Source organism: Scyliorhinus canicula, chromosome 2 (assembly GCF_902713615.1).
Source record: "Scyliorhinus canicula chromosome 2, sScyCan1.1, whole genome shotgun sequence".
Taxonomy (NCBI): domain Eukaryota; kingdom Metazoa; phylum Chordata; class Chondrichthyes; order Carcharhiniformes; family Scyliorhinidae; genus Scyliorhinus; species Scyliorhinus canicula.
Genome location: NC_052147.1, coordinates 177500129 through 177514323, shown reverse-complemented (window position 1 = coordinate 177514323; position 14195 = coordinate 177500129).

The following is a 14195-nucleotide window of genomic DNA, read 5'->3' as shown; positions in this document are numbered from 1 at the left end:
CGCGTGGCGGCCTGCCGCTGAGTCACTCGCCCCTGGACAACTTAATCTCTGCAGTCAGTGGGGGCTCTCCATATAAACTCAGTACTCCCCAGCACGTGTTCTAGATCCAGCCGGGGGATGGCTGCCAGGAAGCCAATGCCAAGATTCTCCGAAGGAGCTCTGACTAAACTCCTGGATACTGTGCAGGAAGTCTTATACCCACGTTTCCGCAGACGTTCATCCACCAAGATCAACCCCTCCCCCACTAACCCCCCACCCCAACCGCCCCTGCCTGGAAGGCAGTGGCAGCTTTAGAGAGTGGCAGCTGGTTACAGAAGAGGATAGGACAGCAATGCTGCAAGAAGATTAATGAACTCCTCCATGCGGTCAGGATCAGTTTGTCTCCTCATGTCTCCCGTTGCACCCCCTCACACCCAGTTGACCCCTGACACCTTCATAGTGATCTTTCAACCTTCCACCTCATAGGTTCTCAAGGCCAATCATGTGGCCCTCACCACCCCCACCCTCCCACACCATCTCATGCCCTATGCTAACACAGTAGCCAAACTGCTCCTCACATCCCCAATTCGACTAAAGTCATATGCATGCCAGTCTTAGTCACCATCTAAATTGGCAGGACTCCTGCATACAGTTTCTCTGTCTGTCTCATTGCAGGATAACCTGTCGAGCATACCACAATGAGCGGGCACAGTCAGCCAGAGCCATATGCAAGCTCAGATGTCTCATGCCCTTTGAGGAAGGAGCACTTGAGTTGGCTGGCAAAGAGCAGGACCACACATGTGTAGAGACCGAAGTGGAGCAGCAGTGAGAACCCTCAAGACATGCAGTCATAGTTCAAGCCTCATGTGAGTAAACGTTTCCCTATCAGTTATCCCCTGTGATGCAATAAATAATCTCCCTTCCCTAGATGATCAGTCAGTTGACCAGTTCAGACCATCCTTGTGCCCTCTGGATGCCAGCGACATGAGCAGCTCTGAGGGAGACATCTTGGTGTCCAACATAGGAGAGGCATCAACCTGCACCCTCCACCAGCACAGATACGCACACCTCACTGTGAATAACTAGTAAACTGGCTTCTGGGTCACTCACTGATGAGAACCTCACAGCTGAAGATCCACAGCAGGTGGAGGCGGAGTCATCCCAGAGATCCGGCAGCTGTCTGGAGTGTTCAATTTCACTTTTCTTTGCACTTGAATGGATCTCAAATAACCTGTTGTGAAACTAACTGCCTATATTCAATGTTTATAAACATCTAGCTATGGCTGACAGCTCTTGGACCACATCAAAAGCAGTTAAGTACTTTCTGAAGAGAAAAAGAGGATGTGGGAGCACTTAACTGCCTTTGATCTGAAGGGGTTTAAACGCAACTGATATGGTTTCATTATCTCTACCTGGACTGCTCTCTAGCTTCCAGGCAGGGGTCTCTGTAATTGGGGTGGGAGCGGTATCTGGTGGGGGGCCTCCCTTATTGAGGGTGTCTGGTGGTGGTCCATGTACTGGGGATCTCTGTAATGGGGGAGGGGGTCAATAGGGGGTTGGGTCACACTTTTACTGTGGTGGGGGAGTGACCCAGCAAATCCCATGTTGGGGAGTTGGAATTGTTTTGTGGTGGGGGCGCATCTGCTCGGACTCGTAATCAAACCACCTGCTAAAAATGGCAGCCCAATAGCGGGATTCGCGAAGGACTCTCTCAAAATCCCTATCGTGCATAAGTCATGGCAAAGGATAGTGAATCAAATTTGGATTCCCGCTCCCAGCGCAAATGCAAATCAGGAGTGGGATACTCTGTTTCGGAGACTAAGGGCAGGATTCGCCATCGGCCGACACTGGAATCGGGAAAGAATCGATTTTGACACCAACTTCGACGCGGGTTAATGCCAAATTGAAATTCTTTGGTGTATCGACAGCGCCGCCAATGTATTCCACTCTGCACGTCCAGTAAATATCGTTGGCTTATCATTCGCAGGACTGACCCGGTATTCTCCAGGGCATTCATGATGCTCCACTTCCACTGGGGCGAATTCCCAATCACTTTTAAAAGTCATGAAACAGGCGCCATGGCTGCTGAGGGAGAGAGAGGGTATAGAAAGTGTCCAACATTGCTGACAGTTATGCTGCTGGCCGGGGGGGCTTCTGCCATGGCCGTGGGTAGTAGTGGGTGGGTGGCCAGGAGGTGGGCTGTAGGATCAGGGTGGACAGGCACGGAACACCAATGCCGCGGTCTGCCAGGCAGCCATGCAGTTGTGCGCGCCGCTGACAACCTGCTGTGAACTTTGGGCCACAAGTCGTATGGGTACTCCCACCCCCCCCAGGCCACCTCCCCAGGGGCCTTCTGGCCCCAGCCGACCCATCAGCAGGATGGTCGGCTCCAGCACAACCAGTGCCACCTTGTTAGCTGGGATAAGTGTGTGTGGGGACTGTAATGTGCACAGGTGGCTGTAGCCTGTCAGCCTTCCGACTTTCAGTCACGGACCCGGCGAATCCCCCCCCCCCCGCAATTTCTCATTGGAATCATATGTGTTCCATGTGGAGCTGGTGGTAGCCTCTCCACAGTCGAGGTGCGGCACCGGTGTCAATATTTAGTCGCGGGACTGGAAAATTCCACCGTAAGTCTGGCTGCCAGGACAGAATTACTTGAGGTTAGCATTCCCGTTGGTGGCGCTATTCGGGGAGCAATTCAGGACATGTTATGCTAATGGACTCGCACTCTGCCAATGTGAATTGAGAACAAAGAACAGTACTGCACAGGAAGAGACCCTTTGGCCCTCCAAGCCTGCGCCGATCATGTGTCCTGTCTTGACCAACCATCTGTATCCTTCTATACCCCGTTTGTTCATGTGTCTATCCAGATATGTCTTAAAGGTCGCTAATGTATCTGCCTCAACCACCTCACTTGGCAGTGCATTCCAGGCCACCACCACCCTCTGTGTAAAAACATTTGCCCCGTACATCTCCACTGAACCTATCCCCCCTCACCTTGAACTTGTGCCCCCTTGTAATTGTCATTTCCACACTGGGAAAAAGCTTCCAACTGTTCACTCTACCTGTACCCCTAATAATTTTATAAACTTCTATCAGGTTGCCCCTCAGCCTCCGTCTTTCCAGGGAGACCAATCCCAGTTTATTCAATCTCTCCTCATAGCTTATACCCTCCATATCAGGCAACATCCTGGTAAACCTTTTCTGTACTCTCTCCAAAGCCTCCATGTCATTCTGGTAGTGCAATGACCAGAATTAGGCCATATGTGGCCTAACCAACGTTCTATATAATTATAACTGAAATTTATACAAAGTAATAAATTAATTAACTAATCAGAGATGGCTGGGCAGGTGATGTGCTGTAGCTGTATGATGTGGGAGCTGGCTGATCCCATTGTGAACAGCAGTGACCACATCTGCAGCAAGTGTTGGTTGCTGGAAGATCTCCGGCTCAGAATTGATGATCTGGAGTCTGAGCTTCAAACACTGCGGCACATCCGGGAGGGGGAGAGTTACCTGAACACTTTGTTTCAGGAGGCAGTCACACCTGGGAGATTAAGTAATTCACATTCAGTAACTGATCAGGGATTTCAGAGTGTGACTGTAAGTGAGGCAGGCAGAGGGAACCTGAGTTCAGGAGTGCAGGAGCCTCAGCCCTTGACCTTGTCCAACAGGTATGAGACTCTTGCTCCCTGTATGGATGAGGAAAGGGGCTCTGGACAGGATGAGCCAACTGACCACGGTACCATGGTGCAGAAGGCCATTCAAGAGGGGGGAGTAAAAAGACAAGTAGTTGTTATAGGGGATTCTATAATTAGGGGGACAGATAGTATCCTATGCAAGCCGGATCGGGAGTCTCGCATGGTGTGTTGCCTGCCCGGTGCCAGGGTGCGGGACATCTCTGACCGGCTTGAAAGGATACTGGAGCGGGAGGGGGAGGATCCAGTTGTTGTGGTCCACGTTGGGACTAACAACATAGGTAAAGCTAGGGTGGAGGACCTGTTCGGGGACTATCAAGCACTAGGAAGAAAATTGAAGTACAGGTCCTCAAGGGTCATAATCTCTGGATTACTGCCCGAGCCACGTGCCAATTGGCATAGGGATAGGAAAATTAGGGAAGTAAACACGTGGCTAAGGGATTGGTGTGGGAAAGAGGGATTCCACTTCATGGGACATTGGCATCAGTTTTGGAACCGGGGGGATCTGTACCGTTGGGACGGTCTCCACCTGAACCGATCTGGAACCAGTGTTCTAGCGAAGAGGATAAATAGGGTGGTCAGTAGGACTTTAAACTTCTGAGTTGGGGGGAAGGGAAAGTGAAAGCGACAGGGAGCAGGGAGTTAAATGGCAAGATACGCAGGAGGATAACATGTAGGCAGGTGGATTTAAGCTTGAGGCAGACTAGGAATGCAACAAAAAGGAAGGATAACTTTGGACATCTTAGGACTTCCAATATCTGTACTGATAAGAAAGTTAACATTAAGGCACTTTACCTGAATGCTCGTAGCATTTGTAACAAAGTAGATGAACTAATGGCACAGATCATCGTGAATGATTATGATGTGGTAGGCATCACAGAGACATGGCTGCAGGGGGTTCAGGACTGGCAGTTAAACATCCAAGGATATACAACCTATCGAAAAGACAGGGAGGTGGGCCGAGGGGGTGGGGTTGCCTTGTTAGTTAAGAACAAAATTAAATCTATGGCACTAAACGACATAGGGTCGGATGATGTGGAGTCTGTGTGGGTAGAATTGAGGAACCACAAAGGCAAAAAAACCATAATGGGAGTTATGTACAGACCGCCTAACAGTGGTCAGGACCAGGGGCGCAACATGTACCGGGAAATAGAAAAGGCATGTCAGAAAGGCAAGGTCACAGTGATCATGGGGGACTTCAATATGCAGGTGGATTGGGTAAATAATGTAGCCAGTGGATCCAAAGAAAAGGAATTCATGGAATGCTTACAAGATGGCTTTTTGGAACAGCTTGTCATGGAGCCCACAAGGGAGCAGGCTATTCTGGACCTAGTGCTATGTAATGAACCAGACTTTATTAAAGATCTTAAAGTAAGGGAACACTTAGGAAGCAGCGATCATAATATGATTGAGTTCAGTCTGCAGTTTGAAAGAGAGAAGGCAAAATCGGATGTAATGGTGTTACAGTTAAATAAAGGTAATTACGAGGGCATGAGAGAGGAACTGGTGAAAATCAACTGGAAGCAGACCCTAGCAGGGAAGACAGTAGAGCAAAAATGGCAGGAGTTTGTATGCATAATTGAGGACACTGTACAGAGGTTCATCCCCAAGAAAAGAAAGATTATCCAGGGAGGGATTAGACAGCCATGGCTGACAAAGGAGGTCAGGAAATGTATCAAAGAAAAAGAGAGATCCTATAAAGTGGCCAAAAGCACCGGGAAATCAGAAGATTGGGAAGGCTACAAAAACAAACAGAGGTTAACAAAGAGACAAATAAGGAAGGAGAGGATCAAATATGAAGGCAGGCTAGCCAGTAATATAAGAAATGATAGTAAAAGTTTCTTTCAATACATAAGAAACAAACGTCAGGCCAAAGTAGACATTGGGCCAATTCAAACTGATTCTGGAAGGCTAGTGATGGGAGATGAGGAAATGGCTGGAGAACTTAATAAGTACTTTGCGTCTGTCTTCACAGTGGAAGACGTTAGTAATATCCCAAAAATTATAAAGGGTCAGGGGGCTGAGTTGAGTATGGTTGCCATTACAAAAGAGATGGTGCTAAAAAAGCTAAAAGGTCTTAAAATTGACAAATCTCCTGGCCCCGATGGGCTACATCCTAGAGTTCTGAGGGAGGTGGCTGAAGAAATAGCGGAAGCGTTGGTTGAGATCTTTCAAAAATCACTGGAGTCAGGGAAAGTCCCAGACGATTGGAAGATCGCTGTTGTAACCCCCTTGTTCAAGAAAGGATCAAGACAAAAGATGGAAAATTATAGGCCAATTAGCCTAACCTCGGTTGTTGGTAAAATTCTAGAATCGATCGTTAAGGATGAGATTTCTAATTTCTTGGAAGAGCAGGGTCGGATTAGAACAAGTCAACATGGATTTAGTAAGGGGAGGTCGTGCCTGACGAACCTGTTAGAATTCTTTGAGGAGGTGACAAGTAGGTTAGACCAGGGAAACCCAGTGGATGTGGTCTATCTGGATTTCCAAAAGGCCTTTGATAAGGTGCCACACAGGAGGCTGCTGAGTAAGGTGAGGGCCCATGGTGTTCGAGGTGAGCTACTGGCATGGGTTGAGGATTGGCTGTCTGACAGAAGGCAGAGAGTTGGGATAAAAGGTTCTTTTTCGGAATGGCAGCCGGTGACCAGCGGTGTCCCACAGGGTTCAGTGTTGGGGCCGCAGCTGTTCACCATATATATTAATGATCTGGATGAAGGGACTGGGGGCATTCTAGCGAAGTTTGCTGATGATACGAAGTTAGGTGGTCAGGCAGGTAGTGCTGAGGAAGTGGGGAGGCTGCAGAAGGATCTAGACAGTTTGGGAGAGTGGTGCAGGAAATGGCTGATGCATTTCAACGTGAGAAAATGTGAGGTCTTGCACTTTGGAAAAAAGAATCCAAGCATAGACTACTTTCTAAACGGTGAGAAAATTCATAATGCCAAAGTACAAAGGGATCTGGGAGTGCTAGTCGAGGATTCCCTAAAGGTAAACATGCAGGTTGAATCCGTGATTAAGAAAGCGAATGCTATGTTGTCATTTATCTCAAGAGGGTTGGAATATAAAAGCAGCGATGTGCTACTGAGCCTTTATAAGGCTCTGGTTAGGCCCCATTTGGAGTACTGTGTCCAGTTTTGGGCCCCACATCTCAGGAAGGACATACTGGCACTGGAGCGTGTCCAGCGGAGATTCACACGGATGATCCCTGGAATGGCGGGTCTAGCATATGAGGAACGGCTGGCGTTCCTGGGATTGTATTCATTGGAGTTCAGAAGGTTAAGGGGAGATCTAATAGAAACTTACAAGATAATACATGGCTTAGAAAGGATGGACGCAAAGAAACTGTTTCCGTTAGGCGAGGAGTCGAGGACCCGTGGGCACAGCCTTAGAATTAGAGGGGGTAAATTCAAAACAGAAATGCGGAGACATTTCTTCAGCCAGAGAGTGGTGGGCCTGTGGAATTCATTGCCGCAGAGTGCAGTGGAGGCCGGGACGCTAAATGGCTTCAAGGCAGAGATAGATAAATTCTTGATGTCGCGAGGAATTAAGGGCTATGGGGAGAATGCTGGGAGGTGGAGTTGAAATGCCCATCAGCCATGATTGAATGGCGGAGTGGACTCGATGGGCCGAATGGCCTTACTTCCACTCCTATGTCTTATGGTCTTATGGTCTAACATAGGTTTCGAGCTTTTATACTTGATGCCCTGTCCTGTGAAGACAAGCATCCATATGCTTTCTTTTTTTTTTTAACAACCATTTCCACCTGTGGTGCCATTTTTAAGGATCTGTGGACTTGCATGCCCAGATCTCTCTTTGTCTCTATGGTCCTGATGGTTCTGCTATTTATTTTATAGCTCCCACCTGAATTGGATCTACAAAAATGCATCACCTCACATTTAGAACATAGAACATAGAACAGTACAGCACAGAACAGGCCCTTCGGCCCTCGATGTTGTGCCGAACAATGATCACCCTACTCAAACCCACGTATCCACCCTATACCCGTAACCCAACAACCCCCCCTTAACCTTACTTTTTTTTTAAGGACACTACGGGCAATTTTTATCATGGCCAATCCATCTAACCCGCACATCTTTGGACTGTGGGAGGAAACCGGAGCACCCGGAGGAAATCCACGCACACACGGGGAGGACGTGCAGACTCCGCACAGACAGTGACCCAGCCGGGAATCGAACCTGGGACCCTGGAGCTGTGAAGCATTTATGCTAACCACCATGCTACCGTGCTGCCCAGGTTGTCCGGGTTAAATTCCATCTGCCATTTCTCTGCCTAATTTTGCAGCCTATCTATATCCTGTTGTATTCTCTGACAATCTTCAGCACTATCCGCAACTCCTGCAATCTTAGCATCATCCGCAAACTTATTAATCAGACCCGCTACATTTTCTTCCAAGTCATTTATATATATTACAAAGAGCAGAGGTCCCAGAACTGATCCCTGCGGAACACTACCAGTTACAGCCCTCCATTCAGAAAAACACTCTTCCACTGCTACCCTCTGTCTTCTATGGCCAAGCCAGTTCTGGATCTATCCAGCTAGTTCACCCCTGACCCCATGTGATCTAATCTTTTGCACCAGTCTGCCATGAGGAGCCTTATCAAATGCTTTACTAAAGTCCACGTGGACAACATCTACAGCCTTTCCCTCATCAATCATTTTTGTCACCTCCTCCAAAAATTCAATTAAATCAGTGAGACATGACCTCCCTCGTACAAAACCATGCTGTCTATCGCTAATAAGACCATTCAATGTGCATAGATCCTATCTCTGAGAATCTTTTCCGTCAATTTTATTATCACTAACGTCAAGCTCACTGGCCTATAATTACCCGGATTATCCTTGCAACCCTTCTTAAATAACGGTACAACATTGGCTATCCACCAATCCTCTGGGATCTCACCTGTGGCCAAATAGGACACAAACATTTCTTGCAGAGGCCCAGCGATTTCATCTCTTGCCTCCCTCAGTAATCTGGGATAGATACCAGGGGCTGGTTTAGCACAGGGTTAAAGAGCTGGCTTTTAAAGCAGACCAAGGCAGGCCAGGAGCACGGTTCAATTCCCGTACCAGCCTCCCCGAACAGGTGCCGGAATGTGGCGACTAGGGGCTTTTCACAGTAACTTCATTTGAAGCCTACTTGTGACAATAAGCGATTTTCATTTCATTTCATTTCATACCATCTGGCCCTGGGGATTTGGCTACCTTAATGCTTATTAGCACACGTAATACTTCCTCCCACATAATAACGACCTGACCTAAAGTGTTTACACATCCTTCTGAGACACCACCAATCAATGTGTCCCTCTCCTTTGTGAATACCAATGCAAAATACTCATTAAGGACCTCGCCTACTTTCTCTGGCTCTTTACATAATTTCACTCCTTTGTCCTTGAGTGCACCAACTCTTTCTCTAGCTACCCTCTTGTCCGTAATGTACGTATAAAATACCTTGGGATTCTCCTTAATCCCGTCTGCCAAGGACATTTTGTGACCCCTTTTTGCCCTCCTAACTCCCTGCTTGAGCTCTTTTCTACTTTCCTTGTATTCCTCAAGTGCTTCATTTGTTTTTAGTTGCTTGTGCCCCACATGTGCATTTTTTTTCATTTTGACAAGATTCTCAATTTCCCTGGTCATCCATGGTTCCCGAATCCTGCCTTTCCTATCCTTCCTTTTTATCGGCACATGCCTGTCCTTCACTCCCATCAACTGCTCCTTAAAAGACTCCCACATACCAAATGTGGATTTACCATCAAACAGCCTGTCCCAAACAACAGCCTCCAAATCTTGCCTCATCTTGCTGTAGTTAGCCTTCCCTCAATTTAGCACCTTAACCCTCGGACAACGCTCGTCCTTTTCCATGAGTATCCGAAAGCTTATGGAATTGTGGTCACTCTTCGCCACATGTTCTCCCACTATAACTTTGATAGCCTGGCCGGGCTTGTTCCCTAGTACTAGGTCCCATATAGCCCCCTCTCTAGTCGGGCTATCCACATATTGTTCCAAAAAACCTTCCTGGACACACTTCACAAATTCCTCACCACCCAGACACTTAACTCGAAGGGATTTCCAGTCAATATAAAGTCTCCCACTGCAACAGTCCTATTATTTCAACATCTATCCAGAATCTGCTTACATATCTGTTCCTCAACTTCCCGTGGGCTATTGGGAGGCCTGTAGTACACCCCATCATAGTGACTGCACCCTTCCTGTTTCTAAGTTCTACCCACAGTGCCATGGTTACTTGATTTTTCCATGGTGTCCTCCCTCTGTGCAGCTGTAATATGTTCCCTCACCAGTTTTGCAACGCCCCCACCTCTTTTCCTTCCTTCCTGTCTCGTCAAAAACCTCTGGGGTGGGATTCTCCGACCCCCCGTCGGGTCAAAGAATCGCCAGGAGGGTGGCGTGAATCCCGCCCCACCGCTCCAACACCGGCTACCGATTTCTCCGGCGGCAGTTTTCGGGTGGCCCCCCCCGGGCAATTCTCCGGGCCCCGATTGGCCGAGCGGCCGCCCATTTTCAGCCAGTCCTGCTGGTGTGAAATGGACATGGTCCATCACGGCGGGACCTGGCTTTTCGGCTGTCCACCAGCGTGCTCGGGGGGGTGCAGGGGGATCCAGCCCCAGGGGTGGCCCCCACGGTGGTCTGGGCCACGATCGGGGCCCACCAATCTGTGGGCAGGCCTGTGCCATGGGGGCAGTCCTTCCCTCCGCGCCGGCCTCTGTAAGGCTCCGCCATGGCCGGCGCAGAGAAGAAACCCCCTGCGCATGTACAGGAAACACGCCGGTGGTTCGGCGCATGCGCCAACCCGCGCCAGCCCACGGCGGCCCTTCAGTGCTGGTTGGCGCAGCGCCAACCCCTCTGGCACCGGCCTAGTGCGGAGGATTCCATAACTTTTGGACGGCCCAACGCCGGAGTGGTTCACGCCGCTCTTGGCGCCGGCGTTGAGCCATCCGGCCTGTTGTCTGACACTAGGGGACAATTTAACATGACAAATCCACCGAACCTGTACATCGTTGGACTATGGGAAGAAATAGAAGCACCCGGATGAAAGCCACGCAGACACGGGGAGAACATACAAACTCCACATAGACAGTCACCCAAGGCTAGAATTGAACCTGTGTCCCTGGCGCTGTGACGCAGCAGTGCTAACCACTGTGCCACCGTGATGAGGCTCCTGGGTCACCTTCTGGTGCTCACGTCACACATGCTGCCTGGGTGGGCTCCCAAATAACCAGAATCTGTCTAACCATTTACAGGACACAGTGAGCAGTCAACAGAGTGAACAGTCAGAGACTTGTGGGTAGTATCAAAAGGGTACATTTAAAACACAGACTGCAGCAATGGCGGTCTGAGCCAGGCCACCCTGATCCCAAGGGGGACACCCAGAATCCACGGAGCTGTCATCAAGTCGCTCCCCGCGACTCTCACTGGCCCAGGCAGTGTGACAATTTTGGACACTTTAAAAAAGTTTGCTTACCTTCTTGCTCCCCCTCAGCAGTCATGGCACCCAGGTCCCATTTGGAAATATTTGCACTAATTTAAGCGCGCATGAATTCTGCCTGAGAGGGGCGGGAGATCGGGGAAGGGCTGAGCATTACTGTACCCAACCCGCTAATCAGATTTCAATGTCGGCAAATGCTAGTTTTGCATGCCACTGCTGGCGTGGGGCGCAAATCTCATTTTCGCCACCATGGAGGGACTGGGGCATGGCATCGGATTCGGCACGGGATGCAAACCTCAATTTTTGCATGATGCCCTCCACCCGATCGCGATTCATGTTCCTGGCGTCAGGAGGCGGAGAATCCAACCCCATAGGCAATTCATGTCTGCCAGGTCTCCCAAATGGAGAATTCAGCCCAATTACTTTAAACTCAAGCCCCCTGGTAATTGACCTTTCTGCTAAAAGAAAGTTAATTCCTATTTTGATGCACCTCAATTAAATCTTCACTCAATCTCCTCTGTTCCAAAAAAAACAACCCCAGTCTATCCAATCATTCCACAAGCTCACGTTCTCCATTTCTGATAACTTGAGCCTCAGGATGAAATGGTTTAAATTCTTCTTCATGTTCAGGAATCTCGAGGTCTATTTGCTGCCTGTAAGAATCTGGAGGTGTGACTGTAAAGACCCAAGAACTGGCACTGACTGGCAGCAGCTGGAAGAGTTAACAGAGGTGTGTTTACTTTCCCCTGAAGAATCTGATCAAGTTGTTCCAGGTATTCAAGTCAGCATATTTGAGCAGGATGGGCATGTTATTTTTTTTACATAGGTCCATGAGTTTGTGAGCCATTGCCACGCTGAGCTATTTATCCTTCAGCGTCTTTCATATTAATATCTGAGTCGGAGAGACTGTAGCATCTCATGTCATACTCAATATGTCCTTCTGACCAGAAATACGTACTCCCATAAGATATGGAAAGTACAGATCCTTCTTTCCATGCCTTCACCCAGGTGACCTTTATTAAAGAAGAAAACATCTTGAAACTTTTTAGTTTGCCAATGTATTGAGGCCACATAGTAAAAATACAGGGGTGGAATTCTAGCTGGAGAGGTTGGCTGAAGAAATATTGCGTGACTTTCTCTTGGTAGCTGAGGGACACTTTCATGTCTTCAATCAACAAATTCTCTTTGTTATTTTATTTCTATCACATCCCATGGGCACTGGTGCTGATCCTATTTTGACTCTGCAAACATTCTTATTTCTAAATTGGAAGAGGGAAAAGGAACAAAAAGACTCATCTAACATTGTGCCCCAGGTATCATTCATTAGTGAACGCTGCCATTCCTAAAGAATTTAATGTTCCTGGACACACAAGTTTTGCACAAGTTTCCATTCTTTATTTATTTGCATGCAGCTAAGATTTAATTTGTAGCAATGTAGTGTACAATCTAGGGCTAGCCTTACTGAAAGCACTTTGAATGTCAGCTCCTTTGCCAGATATCTGCATTTCTAGATTCATATTGTTACTCCCCAAGTTGGGGGGAGTGCGCCTTTATCTACAAACAACTCTGCAACTCTACAAACAACATTCACCAAAATGACCAATTATTTACGTTTACTACTGTTGGACCTAAAATAAAAGAAACTTTAAACAGGCTTCTTTCAATAAATTCCAGATTATTAATTTCGTATAAAACAAAACGTTTTCTTTGAAACAAGTGGCAAGAACTGGCACACACACAATTGTACTCTGGAGGTATAACTATCTATCTCTTTATGAAAAATACCACAACATGTACATAGGTACACACACAAATAAACAAAGGAAAAGCAGAGAGTGTCACTGCAGAGATGGGCTTTGGAAGATAGGCTTTATAAAATAAAGAATAAAAATCACAGGGTGGTATTCTCCGCTCCCGATAAAAATTGGGATGGCCGTCGTGAAATCGGCGGAGCTACACGACGGCCTCGGGGCCCGCTCCCCGCACCTAATTTACCCCCACCCGGGAGGCTAAGGGCGAGATTCTCCCAAAACGGGAGAAATCGTAAAGCTGCCGTAAAACCCGGGCGGGTTTTACGGCAGCGCGCCCCTTCCCGACCGGGGACCGATTCTGGTCCCCGGTCGGGGCTAGCAGCCCGACGCCGTAGGCTCCGGCAAGACGGGCTTAACGAAAATCGTTAAGCCCGCTTACCGGGGTTAGCGCCGGCTGACGCGTCATATGACGTCAGCCGCACATGCGCAGTTTGGAAGACTCCAACCCGCGCATGCGCGGGTGACGTCATCGCGTTTTTGCGCGAAACCCGCGCATGCGCGGGCTGGGTTGCCCCTCAGCCGCCCCACGAATGGATACTGCGGGGCGGCGGAAGGACAAGTAGTGCGCGGGCATCGGGCCCGCTGCCCGCGATCGGTGCCCACCAATCACGGGCCCATGGCACCCTTGGCACGGCCGTGGTACTGCCGTGCCAATCGGTGCCATGGTTATAAAAAGCGAGTTGGTGACGCCGTTTTTACGAACGGCAAGACCAGGTGTGTTTGCCGTTCGTGAAAACGGCGGAAAGGGCTGGGACTTCGGCCCATCTAACAGCTGTGAATCGCTGCCGGCCGTAAAAAAACGGCGGCAGCGATTCGGGTCGGGACTTCGGCCGGGGGGTGGGAGAATAGCGGGAGGGCGGCAAAAATGTCGGGAAGGCCCTCCCGCTATTCTCCCACCCGTCGTGGGGGGCGGAGAATTTCGCCCTAGGAGCGGGCCCTCGTCGTTACCGGCCGTGACCTTGTCGCACAGGAAATTACGCAGAAACGGCGCTTTTCTGATGTCATCAGCACATGCGCGGGTTGCCGGTTCCAACCCGCACATGCGTGGATGACATCAGCGCGCAGACGGCACGAACCTGCGCATGCGCAGTGCCGTCTTTCTCCACCGCTGCCCGGCAAGACGTGGCGGCTTGATCTTGCCGGGCGGCGGAGGGGAAAGAGTGCGTCCGTTTTGGACGCTGGCCCGACGATCGGTGGGCACCGATCACGGGCCTGTCATCTCCCGAGCACAGTCGCGGTGCTCCCGTC